The sequence below is a fragment of the Macaca nemestrina genome, chromosome 16 (genome assembly GCF_043159975.1).
Source record: "Macaca nemestrina isolate mMacNem1 chromosome 16, mMacNem.hap1, whole genome shotgun sequence".
NCBI lineage: Eukaryota > Metazoa > Chordata > Mammalia > Primates > Cercopithecidae > Macaca > Macaca nemestrina.
Genome location: NC_092140.1, coordinates 84,805,568 through 84,824,764, shown reverse-complemented (window position 1 = coordinate 84,824,764; position 19,197 = coordinate 84,805,568). Strand labels below are relative to the sequence as shown.

Genomic DNA, 19,197 nt, shown 5'->3' with positions numbered 1-19,197 from the left:
AGCACCCTCATCATAACTCCATACAGTATACTTTTTGTTCCCCTTTTCATTTTCCATTTATTCCTGGTTTCGTTGTATGTCTGTGCTGTCCTCTCTACTATTTTCCTCTTTCTCTGTTTTGAACTTTTTCCTTTCTCTGAATAACCTAAGTGGAATTTCAGGTGGTCTCATCTAGTCACTCAGGTGCTAAACACTAAATGATTTTATGGCTGCCTTTATTTCCCAAAGACAGAAAGTCACTTATGTACAAAAATGAAAGTGGTACTGATGTAGGAAAGCCAAAATGGAGTCCTAACACTTGTCATATCTCTTCCTCCTCTTTACCTTCTCGAGTTTTTGGATTTGCATTCAGACATACTGTTGTAGAGAATTTCACGGGTATTTACTGAGAATAAGACATTTTTGAAATGCTAATATAGATTCAGACAAATTGGGTTTTGAGGATGAATGTGAAAGAAGCTTTGCGTGCTTTTTGTTGGCCCACGAATACTGCAACCTTTCATTTTATGGGAATGACTGGAAGAAACTTGGTCAGGCTTACAGCCTAGGATTGTTCAACAATCATAAACCAAACAGTATAAACAAATGGTAACCATCTCAATGACTTTTTCTGCCCTTGGGTCATCTCAGCTAAGGTTAAGCTGCATGTGTCAAAAATACTTCCTGATGAGGTTTATTGTGTTCTCATTTATTTATTTTTTTGACATTCATATGTCTTCTTACAGCTAATGGCCACAAATGAGTCTCTAAATTTAGGTAGAACATACCTAAACACAAAAGATATTCAGAATTTTGCACCAACATTTTATCTAGGCTGAGGGCAGTGGCTCATGCCTGTAATCCTACCACTTTCAGAGGTCAAGGTAGGACAATCACTTGAACCCAGGAATTCAAGACTAGCTTGGGCAACAGTGAGACTCCATCTCAAAGAAAAAAACAAACCCAAAACAAGACCAAAAAACACACCAGTATTCTATCTGGATTAAGATATATTTTTGGTGCAGCAAACCACCGTGACATATGTGTATCTATGTAACAAACCTGCAGGTTCTGCACATGTAACCCAGAATTTAAAGTAAAATAAAAGAAATAAAACAAATCTTACTGCTACTACTAATTATATATATGTGTGTGTGTGTGTGTGTGTGTGTGTATATATATATATTTTTTTTGAGACAGAGTCTCACTCTGTTGCCAGGCTGGAGTGCAGTGGCACGATCTCAGCTCACTGCAGCCTCCACCTCCCGGGTTCAAGCGATTCTCCTGCCTCAGCCTCCTGAGTAGCTGGGACTACAGGCACGTGCCACCACGCCCAGCTAATTTTTTGTATTTTTAGTAGAGACGGGGTTTCACCATATTGGCCAGGGTGGTCTCGATCTCTTGACCTAGTGATCCACCTGCCTTGGCCTCCCAAAGTGTTGGTATTACAGGCGTCAGCCACCATGCCCTGCCAAAAACATGTATTTTTAAGCCCAGTAAGGATAATGATCACATTCTTCAATTGATATCTTGGTTTCAATTTAATATGAAGGATGTATAAGTAAACTCCTGTTCTTTTATGGTAAGGCAGTATATGAAAATATTGATTTGCATTTTTCATTGCCTTACACAATTTTAATTTGTGCCATTAAACATTATCTTTCATCACAAACCCTAGGTGAAGTATACTGGGGAAGACTTGCTCTGTGTTTTTGAAATTGTAGGTGGCAGCCCATTACTGGGTCATGATGGTTCATGGCCAACATTTAAAAGAGAAGCAGAATAAATTAGGAAATATCATTTATTAGCTAGAGTTCTGAGTGGAAACATGGGAATCATAATGATCCAAATAGATGGGAAACAGAAACATGGCCAGAAGAATATTAGGAAATGAGAGTAAAGTGATACTGACAGGTTTATTGCTCTGAAACTCAATATGAAATGAGAAGCAAGTAGGAACTTTTACATTTTGATAGGTGGTGAGCAGAAAGATATCTCAAGCAATTAACACAGGTCCAGGCCAGAAGTTGGCTAACTTTTCCCATAAAGGGCCAGATAGTAAATAGTTTAAATTCTGTGGGCCATAAGTTGTCTGCTGAAGTTATTTAGCTCAGAGAATGGAGGTTACTAAGAAGGAGAGGGTGCTGGGGAGAACTGGAGAACTCCAGAATGATTCTGGAGAATAAGTTCTTATTCTGGAGAATAGAAGAAATTATTTTGTACAACAAAGTGACTGTAGTTAATAATAAAGCATTGTATACTCGAAAATTGCCAAGAGTAGATCTTAAATGTTCTCACCCACAAAAAATTTAAGTATGTGAGCTGATGGATATATTAATTTGATTTAATCATTTCATAATGTATACATACATGAAAAATCACTCCATGTACCAGAAATATATAAAATTTTTATCAGTTATACCTTAGTAAAAAAAAGAAAAAAATTACTCTACTTTGCCATTGTAGTATCAAACAGCCATAGACAATACTTTAAGTATTGCTGTGTTCCAACAAAACTTTATTTAAGGACACTGAAATTTGAATTTCATATAATTTTCATGTGCTAAGAAATATTATTATTCCTCTTTTTAAGAAATCAGTTTGAACATGTGAAAACCTTAGCTCATTGACTGTATAAAATCAGGCGGCCGGCAGGATATGGCCCATGGATATAATCTGTGGGCTGTAGTTTGCTGGCCCCTGTGTTAGAAAATGGAAGGTAGTATAGTTAGGTTTGCCAAGCATTGCAAAGTTAAGGTGCTGTTAAATCTGATCCACATTTAAGGGACCAAATAAAGCTAGATTTCAGTCCATTTAAAAAATCTCATCTTTGTAGAACATTTTATTTTTAGCTTGGTTTGCGTCTTTGCTTCCATTTTAATGTGAACTAAATATAGACTGGAAATTCTGACTCTCAGTACGGTAATATATGGTATAACAGCTTTCTTTCCATTTTGATTACAAGTTAAACATGATATCCCATTATTAAAGATAAGAGACATAATAAATAATTTGCTAAACCTTTACATATAACTTAAAGATGCCTTATTTTAAAGTATCTAAATTTAGAACTCTTTCATTTAGTTTAAGTTTGCTTGTTTGCTATTGTGGTACAGAGGCAAAAGGTTATATGAAACTACCATTATAAAGAATGTGGGGCCCCTTTCTGTTTCCAGGGTACGGTGTTTTTCACTCATACTGGATTTGTTAGGCTTTACTTACTCAGGAAATGTGTTTAATAGCAGAGGTTTTAATTAAAGAGAGTTTGTTTTACATCTAAGAATAGACCTTTGAAAAAGGCCATAACATGTTAGTAGGTTACAGTTTCCCTTGGCAAACTTGTTTGGTTTTGTTGGATATTGAGTATTTTACTCCATGACTATTTAGTCACTGGAAACACATTTGTAACTGGGCACCGTGGCTTGTGCCTGTAATCCCAGCAATTTGGGAGGCTGAGCTGGTAAGACTGCTTAATGCCAAGAGTCTGAGACAAACCTTAGCAAAACAGGGAGACCCCATCTCTATAAAACATTAAAAAAATAAGGAAGTTAGCTGGCTCTGGTGGCACCTGTGGTCCCAGCAACTTGGAACCACTGCACTCTAGCCTGGGTGACAGAGCAAGACCTTGCCTCTAAAAGAAGAGAAATAAAGAAACATTTGTATTTCTGAGTTGGTTAAATGATTTTAAAATGATCAACAACTATTGGTGATAGTAGTTTTAAATTAGGAGTCAATGTGCATCATTCGTATTTTATATAGTTCCTTTTTTTTTTTCCTCAAATGATCATATATGATAATAATTCTCTCCCTCCTGCTTTTTGTTGTGAGGCTATTTGGGAGACTGTTAGGCTTCTGTTTTATATGAGGAAGTACGGTTAACTTTATCATGTGTAGAGCTGGAATCTCTGACCTCCTCACTGTGTCGTTTGAGTATCAGCGCTTTTTCAGACCACCAGAATGTAATTTAGTATAGTAGATCTTTTTAAATACAAGCTTGGTGCATTTAATTCAGAAATTTAAAAATGCTTTTCTATTTAGCATTTTCTTGGTTACAGAGCAGTTTTCTATACATGATCTTATGAAACAGTTGTGTACAGTTACTTAAATTTTACAAATGATTATACTGAGACTGAGTTTGAATATCTGCTGAGTAACGGACAAAGCTGGAACTCAAAAGCAGTTCCTTCTGATGATTGTACCCATATCCCTTTCACAGTGGATTAAAATGGGTGGGTTCCAGGTGCCTTGCTTTCAGTAGCCCCATAGCTTCTTGGGCAGTGGAACTTTAATCTACAGCATGCAAGCATGTGTGTGTGCAGGCAGGCGGGCTCCTTATTTCTCTTGGTTTCTCTCTCCTTCTCCTTCCCTTCCCCCTTTTCTCTCTCCTTTAAATTCCTCTTTTCCTCTCCCTTATTTCCTCCTTCTTCCTGTTCCCACCTTTGTTCATTTGTTTAATCTGTGAGCATATCTCTATCAATGTTTTAGGTTTCATCATGCCTTTTTGCATTTGGAGCCTGTGTTTTTAGGGACAGATATATGACTGCACATTTGAAAAGTAAATTTTGAAATAAAAAATGCCAGCTGAAATTTATATTCATTTGAAATAAACTTAACAAAAATCATTGAGACATTTTTAATGTACTTTTAAAAGGATTATTTTAAAAGAAAATGCTTCTAGGTACCTAACTCTTCAAACAGGTTTTCAAAGAAAACTCTTAGTTTCACTTCTATAAGGTAAGATGCCATTTTTGAAAGGTCATGGTATAGTGTTAAAAAGAATCACGTGAAGTAATTTTCCACATGGCCTATTAAAACATATTTGAGGAAAAAATATGAGTGAAATTTATTTTTACCTAGCTAGGGAATGAAAATGACAGGATTTTTTTGGCCTACTTTTCTCCATCTCACTATTTTACTTAGGTAAGAAAAAGTGCAAGAGTTTATATCTGAGCAAGCATGGTGATTTGAGTTGTATTGTTCAACTACACTCTTATAGTACTTTAAAATCAAGTGATATTATAATATTTGATATTTGTAAGAATATATAATATCTCTGTAGTTTGTGAATCTCAATGGTAAAATGACCACCCGTGAATCTAGCTTCAGAATGGGAACATTTTCAATATCATGCATCTTCCTGTGTGCTCCTTCTCAGTTTACTCCTTTGTTGCTCCTCAATTCATGCATTCAAAGAAATATCTATGGTGTTCCAAGTACTGTTGTAGGTACCAGGGATAGAGCAATATGCAAAAAATATACAAAAACCTCTGCCGTCGTGGAGCTCACATTTTAATGCAAGGAGAATTTATGAACTTGTAAATACATGAAATGCATAGTATATGAGAAGGTGAGAAGTGCTATAGAGAGAAATAAAGCATGGCTGTGAGTGGAGGTGGAGTGGGAAGGGATTTTTAGGCAATGAGCATGTGGACCCCTGGGGGAAGAGCAGGCTAAGTAGAAGGAACAGCAGCTGCAAAGAGGGAGGTCAGTGGGGCTGAAGCGGGTTGGGGGGAACCGGGTAGAAAGTTGAAAGTGAGTTAACAGTGTCCAAAGTAAAGTACTATAGAGAAAAGTTCTTAGCCTGGGGTTCATGCATCCCTGGTTTGGTTGGGTTTTAGAGGGCTCCCCCCAAAGTTTATGTCTATGTGTATTCCCCTCAGAAGGTTAAAACCATTGATTTGTGAAGGGGAACTGCAGGTCAGAAAATAGAGATAGATGAAAAAAATACATACATATACATATACATATACATATACATATATATATATAGAGAGAGAGAGAGAGAGTAAGTCCTCACTCAACATCGTTGATAGATTCATGGAAACTGACTTTTAAGTGAAATGACGTATAACAAACCCAATTTTCTTTCTCATTGATGTTATAATGAAATGATGTTGCATGAAAAAGTATTACTCTAGGACCTACTATACATCATTTCACTTAACATCACAGTTTCTGAGAACCTGTTGATGTTGTTAAGTGAGGACTTACTGTATACACAATATAATTCCACAGTAATATTGAACTCTTGAATATAAACCAGCTGTTATCCTTTTCATTTGGAGAAATGTTAAATTTGCCGGTGGGTTCAGTGAAATGGAGTGAGCCAGAGGCATAGAATAGCAAGGTTCCTGGAGAAGTTAGATAGTGTTGGGTTTGATTCTCAGCTTTTCATGTACTATTAGATGGACTCAGACATGTTACTTAAGGGGACAGAGAATGTTCTGCCCACTGATAACTCTGTTTTTCTATTCTTGTTGGCCCACCATTAGACTTCCTTTTCCCCTTGCAGATAGATGGAGATATGTAACTAGCCAGTGAAATACAGGTGAGAGTGATGTCTGTCACTTGGCATCTCAAGCTGTTTGTGGGACTCTCCACACCCTATGTTTTCCCTCACCTGCCAGGTAGACGTAGATTATCCAGTGGAAGGAGCCTGGATCCCTGAATGACTTCATGGAGCAGAGCCCTTTGTGCTCCTCCCTGAATCCCATTAGCCACATTGGATTGTGACATGAAGGGGACTCCCAAAGTGCTAGGATTATAGGTGTGAGCCACCGCACCTGGCCTTCAAGTGTCTGTTGAAAAAATATTTTAACAAGAATGAATGACCACTTGGAGGTGGTAGTGGAAATAATTGGCCAGGTTGACTTTTAGGTACTTCTATGGCCCATTCTACTTAATCTTGAAATATCTTTCTAAGAGCCTTCTTATCTGCCCTTCTTCAGCTTCTATTTACTCTTCATTCTACTGCAGCTATTTCATGAAACTTCTTTTGCAAAGGCCCTTAATAATTTTAATTGCTTAAATCAAGTGGTCTCTAGTTTTTAATCAACTGCTTCTTGCCAGTTTGGATGCTGTTGACCACATCTCACATCTTCTCTTCTTTTGCCTTCAAAGTTTAAGTTCTCTTATCTATCTATCTATCTATCTATCTATCTATCTATCTATCTATCTATCTATCTATCTATCTATCTATCTTCTCACTCTGTCACCCAGGCTGGAGTACAGTGGCACAATCTTGGCTCACTGCAACCTCTGCCTCCCAGGTTTAAGTGATTCTCCTGCTTCAGCCTTACAAGCAGTTGGGATTACAGGTGCATGCCACCACGCCTGGCTAATTTTTGTATTTTTAGTAGAGATGGGGTTTCACCGTGTTGGCCAGGCTGGTCTCAAACTCCTGACCTCAGGTGATCCACCTACCTTGGCCTCCCAAAGTGCTGGGATTACAGGCATGAACCACTGGGCCTGGCCAAGTTCTCTTATCTTTCTTACTATCTCTTCACTGCCTCTTAGCCTCTATCCCTGATTCCTTTATTGTCAAATGTTTTTGTTTCCTAGAAGTCTTAATTCTGTTTGCCCCTTTCTAAGTTAATTTGATCAATTAGATTAGGCTTTGACCACCAGCTCTATTGGTCTTTTTCTAGCCTCTATTTCTGAGATCTGGGCCTCTAGTTCCTTTGCCTACCAGACACTTCCTGTAGGGGGTCCCCTAGCCATCTCAGTCTCCATGTTCTCAAACTGAACATATTTGTGCAGTCCACCCACTCCCAGCCAAATTTTGCTCCATAGCTTTTATGTCCTATAGAATAAATTGACTTGTATAGAAGAGATTGACTTTTTGTCTTGCTAATCACCATCATTAATTCATTTGCTTTCATCACATACCCATTTAGTGCCTGCTATGGCCAGGCATAGTGTTAGGTGCTGGTGATTTAGAAGTGTATGAAAGAGACACGTCCCCACCCACAAGGACCTCACTCGTTGTCAGCGGTCACCACATTTGGTCAATTCTGTATATCTTAGATCTTATTTAATCCTCACAGTAAAACTATGAGGTAAGTAAGTACAATTATTCTCTCCTTTTTGGAAATAAGGAAAGCAAAGATTAGATAAGTAACATGCCCCAGGTCACACGTCAAGTGACTTGTTTGATGCCTGATTTAACTGTTATTGAAGTGGCTACGTTGTCTAGGGTATATACCCTGCGGTTTGTTGTCACACTCCAGGAAAACTTAGGACATGGACACACAGGAGGAGTTTAGGAGTGGAGGTTTAATAGGTAGAATAGAAGGGAAGGAGAAACGACTTCCTCCATAGAGGAAGGGGTCTCCGAGCAGAAAGGACTGGCTGGTGGCAAATGCACTGAGTTTTATAGTCCAGTTTGAGGAGGTGGTGTCTGATTTACACAGGGCTCACAGATTGGTTCAGTCAGGTATGATGTTTACATAGCATGTGTGGAAGGCTGGTTGCCCCACCCTAATCTTCTTATGCAACTGGGCTTTCCCATTGATCTGCGCCATCTTGTCTGCTCCTTACAATACACGTAGCTGGCAGAGAAGGGAAGATGGAACTGCCATCTTGAAAATGTCTAGTCCTTAGTTCCTGTGGGCATTCACCTATGCAGGCTCCCAGCTTGTAGGCCGCTCTTTGTTAGAAAATGATTTGGGGCTGCTTTTCATTAAAAAGAAAAGCCTTACCAAGGACTCCCATACCTTTGCTATCTGTCTAAGTAATTCCTTCTTAACTCCTATATCATTATGATATACTGTCCCTTTGCTGCATGAATCTCTCATGAATTCATTTCTCCCTTTCCATTTGCTGCTTACTCTAACTTCATTTAACCTTTATTATCTGTCATTTGGATTTTTGCCATGTATTTCCTCTCTTCTCCATTCTCTACTCCAGTGCCAGAGTTATCTTTAGAAAAGAGAAATATGATACATAATACATTTTGCATAAGCTCTTAGATATTGCCCATTACTGGTGGGATAAAGTCTAAATTAGTCTTTCCTAACTTGATAGTAAACGACCTTTCTATTCATTCAGCCAATTTTTATTGAGTTCTATTCTAGGTGCTGGGATGGTGAAAGAACATAAAAGCCCTGCTGTTACGGAGCTTATAGTCTATCCAGGGAGAAGTTAATTAACTCTAGATTTTAAGGGGGAAAAGCTTTTCTAGCTTTTCTTGATAGAACAAAGAAATATGTTCTATCAGTCTTTGATGTGGGTGGGAGTGAGGTCTGCAATGTGTTCCCCTCACCTACATCCACTTGGGAGGTGTCCTTATGATGTCCTCCCTTGTGAGGTCCGGACATAATCCAGACTTCAACTTTGTGTGACAGTAGTTCTGTAGGAGATTTAATTAAGGCAGTTTTAGTTAACGGCCAACTCCAGGCATAAAATCCAAATTATTTTTGAAGACTGAATAAACGGCATGTACTTTAAACAGTTCTCGGGTTAAACCAGGCATCTGCTGAAATACTTTCAAAGTGTAGAATCTCAGGTTATCTGCTGTTTTTACTTATTTATTCAGGTGTAGTTGATACAAGGGGATGGAGTGATATGTTCTTAGCTATTATGGGAAGAAAAATCTGGTATTTCTTGGTGGCTCTCATAAAAACTGATAAAATGGTTCTACATTCAGGTTTAAAAAATGTTCTTTAGAGCTTTATGAGTGCATTGCAGAATATTAAAAGCTGTGTATGTTTTAGGATTATTGTGAAAATAGTGTTGACTTCATGGACCCTTCAAAAAGGTCTTGGGAACACTTGAAAATCCTGCTAGGGCAATGTATCTGGACCTTTTTTTTTTTTTTTTTTTAAGAGAGTGCCATGAGGATATCTGGAAGAAGAGCAGAGCAAGCTGAAAGAACAGCAAATGCAAAGGTTTTGAGGAAGAGACACACCTGACACGTTCCAGGGATGAGCATTCCGGAACAGCTGACACATTCCAGCTGAAGGGAAGGGAGCGAGGGGAAAGGGAGTAGCAGGAAAAAAGTCAGACATGGGGGAGCAGTAGAGAGGTCGCTGTGACATTTTCCTTGACAATTTAGCACAGTGGTTAGCACATAATTAGCACTTAATAGGTGCTAGTTATATTAATATTAAAAGAATACGGTCCATTAGCAAGTCTGATCTTTAAAATCAGCATCTAAAACAAACCCTTTAACAAGAGGAGGGAAAAATGTAGCAGTGGTAGGAGAGGGATGTTGGGGTCAGGCAGTGGTAGGAGAGGGAGATGGGGTCAGGCTAGAGCTTTTTGTAAAAAGTGAAATGACTGTTTTAGGAGAAAGACTGTGGGCTGGCCGGGCGCAGTGGCTCAGGTCTGTAATCCCAGCACTTTGGGAAGCCGAGGGGGCGGATCACCTGAGGTCGGGATTTTGAGACCAGCCTGACCAACATGAAGAAACCCCGTCTCTATTAAAAATACAAAATTAGCTGGGCTTGTTGGCGCATACATGTAATCCCAGCTAGTCGGGAGGCTGAGGCAGGAGAATCGCTTGAACCCGGAAGGCGGAGGTTGCGGTGAGCTGAGATCGCACCATTGCACTCCAACCTGGGAAACGAGCAAAACTCCGTCTCAAAAAAAAAAACAAAAACAAAAACAAAAAACCACCGTGGGCTGAGGAGAATAATCCACTTGAGAGAAGAGATTAAATGATGCAAAAAAAGAGAGAATTACTGCCCTTATAGATGCAAGACGAGGTAGGATGGCGTGAGGAGCTGGGCTTCCCTCGGAGCAGGTCAGTTTATCCATACCAAGTCAGTTTATCCATGAAATGCAGTAGGGGCAGAGGTTGGCACTTCTAGAAATTATTTTCTGATTATTTTGATTTTCTCAGTGGAATATGAAGTTAGGTCGTCAGCTGAGAATCAAGATGGGGGAGAGGGTATGGAGGTCTGAGGCTAGAAGAAAGGTATGAAATGCTTGAACAGAGGCATGGGAAAGGGAATGGGCGAGAGAAATGCAGCAGTGTAAATATCAAGTTGCATTTAGGGCACACCTGAGCCGGGTGACCAGGACTCTAAGCACTGTCAATCTGGTGTGGGATCATGTTCAGCTGCTTGGGTGCAGTAAGTGAAGTGGAGGACACGGTCAAGCCGCTGTTGCGGTTTGTCTGTGTGTGCCAGGGAAAGCGTGGGTGGATACAGTGACAAGCTCTGGAGATGATGTTGGATGAAGAGTGAGCGCTTGAGTCAGGTCCTAGGGAGTAACCATGGGATGGAGCAGCTGAGGTAGGAAGGAAGAGAAGACTGTTGGCAAAGGTTAAGTCCAAGAATTAAACTTTAATCATTCAAATTTAAAAAAGGAAAGAAAAGAGTACTAAAAGAAACTGTATAATTTTAATGATTTTAAATATGCTTTAGAGATGCATTAATAACAGGTTTTGCTGGGGAAAATCTCTAGATCATGTATGCACAGCTAGGGCCCTTTTTAGTAAAATACAAAGACCATTTTACTTAGAACACGAAAAGAAAGTTTCCTAAAGAAAGAAATCTGATTTGGAATTTTTTTTTTTTAATATACAAATGAAATCCTGAAATGCATTAAAGAAAACGAGTCCCAGTTTGCGTTCCTGTTGGGCAAGCTACATAACCTCTTCAAACCTTACTTTTCCTCATATGTAAATGCTCGTAAGGATATTCTGAGGATTAAGGAGATAAAGCCTTCAGCCTGGCATCCAGTAAGTGCTAGTAAATGCCAACTATGTATTCAGGAATCTTGACGTGAAGGGTACTTTTTCCAATAGGGCACCTCTGAATGTCAGAAGGATGTGAGTGAATGAGGAGCTAGTGAAATCTTCCAGTCACAGGGAAAGAATTCTCACGCTTGTTCTGCCTTGGACAAGCCAGAAACCAGAACTGTTTGTAAACCTTTTTGTAGACTGAGTATCATCTAAGTAGACAGAGCTTTTTATCATAGATCTAGTTAAGATTCCACGGTAGGAAGGGAAGAATGTTGAAGGAAATTCAACCTTCCCTTGGTAATAAACACTTCTACCTTATCATCGTTCATGGATGTCACAACAATTCTAAATTATTACTGTTTGAGTATTTGTGGTCTTACTCTTTCTCTTCTTAAAGAGGCAGCACTCTAGCCTGTTGGATCAACTCCTTCATTCACCTTTGCTGTGGAACAAGAGAGTGGATATAATGAAGGGAGAGGAGAGAATCACTTTATGGCATTGCCTTAAGGCCCCAGGGTTTATGGAGTAGTTGAGGGTCTGGAGTGAACAGGTGAATCACAGGAACTTCACTTTCCTGTACAGTGGTGGAGTGGGGGTAGTTGAAGGGAGAGGCAAATGTGAGCATATGTTAGATATTCTCTAGGAAATATCTGGGTGAGGAAGGAGGTTGGGGTTCCATCTGGGTAAGTAAGGGGAATGGCCAGTAGTAAAGTGTGGATTATCGTCATCATTGTAACCCCACGTTTATCTGTAGGATGATAAAGCTTGGGGAGCTTGATGTACTCTTTAATTAGCCGTAAACAATGTGATCATATGATATAGAAAACATGAAAATTATTGTTAGTTTTCGAGACAGAGTCTCCTTCTGTGACCCAGGCTGGAGTGCGTTGGTGTGATCTTGGCTCACTGCAACCTCTCCCTCCCGGGTTCAAGCAATTCTCCTGCCTCAGCCTTCTGAGCTGGGATTACAGGCATGTATCACAATGCCCAGCTAATTTTCTTGTATTTTTACTGGAGACGGGGTTTCATCATGTTGGCCAGGCTGGTCGCTTCTGAGCTCGAGTGATCTGCTTGTCTTGGCCTCCCAAAGTGCTGGGATTATAGGTGTGAGCCACCCGGCCCGGCCGAAAACAATGAAATTGTGAAGCAGTTCTACACCGTGTTCATAGCAGCGTTATTCATAGGAGCCAAAAAGTGGAAGCAACCCAGGTGTTCATTGATGGATGAATGGATAAACAACATGTGGCACACACATATAATGGGACATTATTCAGCCTTGAACCGGAGGGAAATTCTGACAGGTCACTGTGAGGTGAAAGGTCGCATTTTCAGGTGTTAGGCAATTTTTACTGCAATTTGCTGACACTATTGAACACAGCACCACATTTAGCATATTTTCACATAACAAAAAACACGATATGTACGTACTTAACATTTTATAGGGTCGATCTTCCTTATTCATGGTTTCAGTATTTACTAATTTGCCTACTCACTAACATTTATTTGTGACTTCAAAATCAATACTTGTGTGTAATTTTTCACATGTGAACAGTTGGAGTTGCCCAGTGTGCACATTCCCACCCAAGGATGAACCTGGCTGTGCCCTGTTATCTTGTTTCAGCTCTCATGCGATAAACAAGTGCCCTTTCATGACATGGTTTTGCATGTTTGTACTTTTTGTTGATGATCTCACTGTTTACAGTGGCTCCCTGTGCGGAAGTGCTGTCTGGTTTTCCTAAAAGTAAAATGTTATGATGTGCATTATTGAAAAAAATATGTGTGTTAGACAGGCTTCCTTCAGGCATGAGCTATAGTGCTGTTGGCCCTGAGTTCAGTGTTAATGAATCAAGTATACTTACATTCTGTTTAAAGAAGGTATATATATATATATGTTTTATTAAGAATATAACATATAACATGTGATGTTAATGTATCATATATATTGTTAATATATATGTATACACATATTCTTTAAACAGAAGCACACATAAAATGAAATTATATGTTGATTAATTGACAAAGATTTTGTGAGGTTTGCAGGAACCTAAACCTAGTATTTCCCATAGGGTCAGTGGTTCAATATCTGTTAATCCAGAGTTGTAGTGACTTTATTGAACATAACTGCTGTAAGTAATGAGAATCAAATGTGCGTTAAACTGTTTTAAAGGAAAAATAGTATTAATTTCTGTGCTTTTCAAGGAAAACCAATATTTGAGTTGAAATCCATCAGTTTAGAACCTGTCAAATGAGAATAGTGTATCAAATCAGAATAGTATACCCAAAAATCTCTTCTGTAAAAATAGATACTAGTTTATGCTTTAATTTTCAACACATTTAAAAAAGAATTTTGAAGATAGAACACAGAATTACTCATTTCATTTAAGAAGACCATTTTTCTGTCCTCACCAAGCACATATCTGGCTTTGAGATAATTTGTTCATGTCATAGAAAAATGTCTTTTATCCTAGAAAGATCATAAAAGTTTGAAATGACAAATAGATATCATTGTGTGTGCTAACGCCAACATTTTATATTACCTCTTAATCTTTAGTTTTAATTATTAATTATTGCCACAACTGATCTAGCAATTAATAGTATTTTTGTTGCTTTTATAGTTGGATTAATTAATTAATTTTTTTTTGCTGGCCATGTTTTATTTGTCCTTTTACTTCAAACAGAATAACCGAAAATATAGACAATATTCAATAAAATAAAATAGATGAAACAAATTCTAAGAGACTGCAACGCCACATGCTACATTAATCTAATTTTATTTATGCTTGCCTTGCGATGGGGAATAGATCATTCAGTAAAAACAAAATGTCTTATCATGTACAGCTTTTAAACTATAGTAATGATGTACCTTAATTACTTCCATGCACACAATTCTAACAGGCTTTTTTTTTGAGACGGAGTCTCGCTCTGTCACCCAGGCTGGAGTGCAGTGGCCGGATCTCAGCTCACTGCAAGCTCCGCCTCCTGGGTTTACGCCATTCTCCTGCCTCAGCCTCCCCAGTAGCTGGGACTACAGGCGGCCGCCACCTCGCCTGGCTAATTTTTTGTATTTTTTAGTAGAGGTGGGGTTTCACCGTGTTAGCCAGGATGATCTTGATCTCCTGACCTCGTGATCCGCCCGTCTCGGCCTCCCAAAGTGCTGGGATTACAGGCTTGAGCCACTGCGCCCGGCCAGCCACCGCGCCCGGCCCAGTCTTTTTTTTTTTTTTTTTAAACACAATTAAGACTTCTAGAGCATTTTATAATAAAGTAATTACTAATTAATTTTTCTTTGTGGCTAGATCAAGCACCTCCAAAATCCAAATTCCTATACACAGTGAGAAAGTTACTTAAAATGAGTATGTGGACAGCCTTAGGATAAACTGACATAGATTCAGCTAGGTAGGCAACAAACCATAGTGCCAAATGGAAAAAGTGTTTGCAAATAAATTTTTAAAACTAATTTTTATAAGTAAATACAGAAAATATACTGATTTACTAAAATAAATAAGATGTGGTGTATTAACACTTCACTATAAAGAGTGAATACCAGAACCTTTATAAACAGTGAATGAGTCTTATTAAGAATAGTTTAGTACAATAAACGCTGGCTAAATAGAAGTGCATTTTGTGAAGCACTATGGGTGGTATATGTTTTGCCACATATTTTTGTTACTTTGAGGTAGATAACACACGTATACCAAATTCCACATTCATTTTCAGTTGCTTCTGGTATCATGTGTTTTAAGAAATGTGTACAGTATGAAAAACTTGAAACTACTCATGAATGAAAAATGTCTTAGAAAAAAATAGATATTTTCATGCAATTGTGTACAGTCTCACTGTGTAAATTTCAGGCAAGATTTGCTTCCTGTAAAACAGATCATTGTTCTATGAGAGGATGTTCTTTACTTGTCTTAGTGCATTTCTTTTGTCTCCTCCTGCATTGCATTATTTTGCTCCATTCATTATTTTTGTGTGCAAATGACATGTCAGTTAAAATGAAAACTATCTCACATGTAGAAAAAGAAAGCCTGGATTTTAAAAACCAAGTACTGATAAAATCCTTACTGAATGACACCATCTGATTCAAGTAAAAAATGACTTAAACTCTAGTAATAAAAAAAAGACAAAATACATTTCATAAGAATACAAAGGTAAATGTCTGCTGAGTGTTTTAGTTCAGATGTTTCAGAATGCTGCTGTATGTTTTATGAGGAATTTGAGGGAAAAATGTCATAGCAGAAGGTGTTAATTGGCTTAAGTGGTGACCCAATTGGACTGTGAAACTGCGGGATCCTATGGACTCCAGCTGCTTGTTAAAGAGGAACTCCCCGTTGTTGTTCAGAAAGCCTTCCTCATTTCTCTCTCCCCAAGCTTCCCATCCTCTGCCGACTCAGTTTCTAGATTTCAGGATCTTCTTTCCTGCTAAAGAACTTGTCTAAGTAACTAGTGTGTTTTCCTTCTCCACTTGTTCATCCTTTCTTACTTCACAAAACCGACTTATGAGAAAACAGTTCTTCCCACCACTCACAAATGGTCTGTCCCAAGAAGATGGGTACAAAGTTTCTAATTGAGCCAGATTTGCCATTCCTTTTTGCTGTTTTTCTTGGCTTATTGACTTTGATATCAAACTTTTCAATTCTAGTTGGGACACTGAGCTATTCAAGTCATTTAATTTATCAACAACATCAGTAGGCTAATGTTGGAAACTAAATTAAATAGTTCCTGCAACAAAGGAATGAAAATCAAATCCCTGATTCTTTTCCCTTTCTTTTCCAGCCAGTTGCTGTGATGCTTCCTCTAGTGCTCTCTGGGTTATAACCAATCCATTCCTTTCACATTTTGATTTGCTTTTCTTATCAGATTTTTCTTTGCTTTGTTCTTTCCAATTGGAAAGATCTGTAATAAGCTTGGGTTCATAGTAACGGTTAACTTCACTCTCTCTCCAAACTAAGTTATCTAAATATGATCATGACCTCGTTTTGTAATTACAAGTATGGCTACACTCCAGATCACAATATTTGTTTTCACGACGATCTGGGTACTGCCAACAAGCCTCAGTAGAGTAATTGGCATCAAAAGCAGGATCCCCCAGATACCTTTCCCAATCTCCATCCAGATATTTTCGGGGATCAACTTGTACTTCTTCATCAGTGACATCAGACAGAGTTCTTGGATGTAGCTGTACTTCAATATCAAAATTGTTATGTATAGGCCAATCATGCTCTGAAAACTGACAATCATGGTACCTTTCCCAGTTATAAATGTGACTGTGAGTTTCATCCATAAGCGAAATATCATGAGCTTCATCTTCAATATGAAAAGGATGGCTCGAAATTGGCTTATCCATTGGAAAAGAATATATGCTCATGTAAGGATGGGAGAGCGCTTCTTCTGCTGTTAACTGATCCATGGGGCTAAATGTCAAAATTTGTTCCAGGAAATTCAGTGCTTCTCGACTAATTCCTGGAAGTGGCTGAGTTAAAGGTTTGTGTGGCTCAGTCATGTGATTTCTAATGTAAACTGGAATTACACTGAGGAGCTCCTGACGATCTTTCTCATGTACAACAGGAATAGATTCTAAAGTCAGCTGTATCTGTTCAAGTTCATGTGCACCTGCAAAAAGGGTTTTACCTGTCAGCATTTCAGCAGAGATGCAGCCTGCAGCCCACATGTCAATAGCTTTAGTATAATTATTAGGAGAAAGTAAAAGATATGGAGATCTGTACCATTTAGTAACCAGTCCTTCAAAAGATGACCCTTATGGGAATAATGAGGATCCATGATCCATGCAAGACCAAAGTCACCTGTCTTCAGCACCAAGTCTTCAGTATTAATGAAAAGATTAGCTGGTTTGAGGTCTCTGTGCAGTACATTAGCAGAGTGAATATACTTGAGCCTCCGTAGCAGCTGATACATGAAAAACCTGGCATGCTCTTCCAGTAAAGGGCCCTGCTCCAGCACTTTAGACAAGTCTGTCTTCATGTACCCCTGAACAATGTAAACACTGTTTAGTTCCGTAAGAGAGCCCACCTACATCATCTGTTAATTGGCTCCCACTGGGACCAGAAATTTCAAACACTTTCACAATGTTATCATGGTCAAGTCTTCTAATAATTTCGATTTCACATAGAGCATGTTTGACACTCTGGGGATTGGTAAGGACAATTTTCTTGATGGCTACTCTCGTCACAATCATTGTCTACAGCAGAAAAAAACCAAGTCATTGCCTCCACAACCCAATGGTTTTAAGTCCATATACCTAGAATCCAGATCAAAACCATGAATGTTGATGAGACTTGCAAATTTCTCTGCCATTTTGAAACCCTTACTATGGCCTTTTCCTTTGGAATTGTTGAACTTGCGTAAACAAGGAAGAAAACTGGCATCAAAAGGAAAGATCTTTTGAAAAGGGAGAAGAAAAATCATTATGCTTCCATAGCAAGATGGTTTCTTGATGTTCATTGCTTATGCCAAACAGGCCTGTTGAGTTCCCTGTAGATTTAAAGCTCAAAAAGCTCTACTCATGTCGAGAATTTAAAAGATTGCAGTACTCATAGTTCAAGAAAGGGGCAGCAACTCTGCAGACATTTAAAGAAAACACTCAAGAAACTCAAACAGAATGAAATGACATACTATGCACTCATTACTGTGCTAAACGATTTAACATTTAACAAAAATGTGAATAAATATGCACCCAACAGGTTTCTGTGAACATTCTCCTCACGGTGCAGATACATTCAGTGTTAGACTGGTGCTGAGCAGCATCGTTCTAAGGTGCTGGTAAGCACTATTTGTGTTTTGCTTCTTTTCTTCTTTTGTTGCTATATATTTCAACAGGAAGCCCTGGCGGCTATTGGTTAACAGAAGATGTCCTTTGTTAATGATCAGGTGGCTCCAGCTCACCACAATTAAAATCAAAGCTACTGTCCATCTTACTCTGATACAACGGGACTTCTCTGACTCATCAAGAGGGTGCAGGCCCTGAGGACAGCCCCCAGTGTCAGCTCAGGTCTCCGGCTGTGCTGGTGGCAGTGGTGCCTCTGAGGCCCTCGCTTTGCTGCAGTCGCCGCCATGTAACACCAACCCGTGAGAGAGGGCCGTGTTGGTTTAATTTAAAAGGAACAACCCTGAGACTAGAGACATTCTTAGAGACAGAAGGATGTGGCTTACTTTTATCAGTATATTTTATTTCCCTTTCTCTATCATAATGACCCCTGGCATCACTACTAGTGTTTATATAATAGATTCCCAAAATGGTCTTTAAAAATAGGAGCTATATTTTGCTTCTGAGTTCATATTGCTTAATGTTTGAATTAGAAGAAAAAACTTTTGTTACGAGGTCACTTTCTTATTGAGTTTATATTTGAACAGTTAGTAAGCAGGCTTATTGAAATGCTGTATGACATAACTGCTCTTATCTTTGAGGCAATGCAGTGTTGTAGTTAAGACCATGGACTTTGTTTTTTGAGAAAGGCCTGGTCTTAAATCTCAGTTGTCCTGTTTACCCTCTAAGTGACTTCGGGTAAGTTACTTAATCTCTGTGACCCAGCCTTATCTCTAAAATCTGGACAATAAATGTTCCTACCTCATAGAGTTGTTGTGATGATTTACATGAGATAATTTGAGTATTTAGAACTGTGGTTGGAACATAATTGGTTCTTAAAAGGGGTAAATTATTGTATTGATGTTAAAAGAATATAGATGATGTTCCACTGTAAGTAAATAAAATCAGCATCTAAACTTGAATT

General features: G+C 38.7%; 1 protein-coding gene and 1 pseudogene across 2 annotated transcripts in view; one reads left to right on the top strand and one right to left on the bottom strand.

The window, feature by feature from the left end:
* The window catches only part of LOC105491727 (diacylglycerol kinase eta), a 206,070-nt gene that overhangs the window by 5,240 nt on the left and 181,633 nt on the right, over positions 1 to 19,197 (top strand). The window lies entirely within an intron of this gene.
* On the bottom strand, positions 15,597 to 17,764 carry LOC112428454 (mitogen-activated protein kinase 6 pseudogene; annotated as a pseudogene).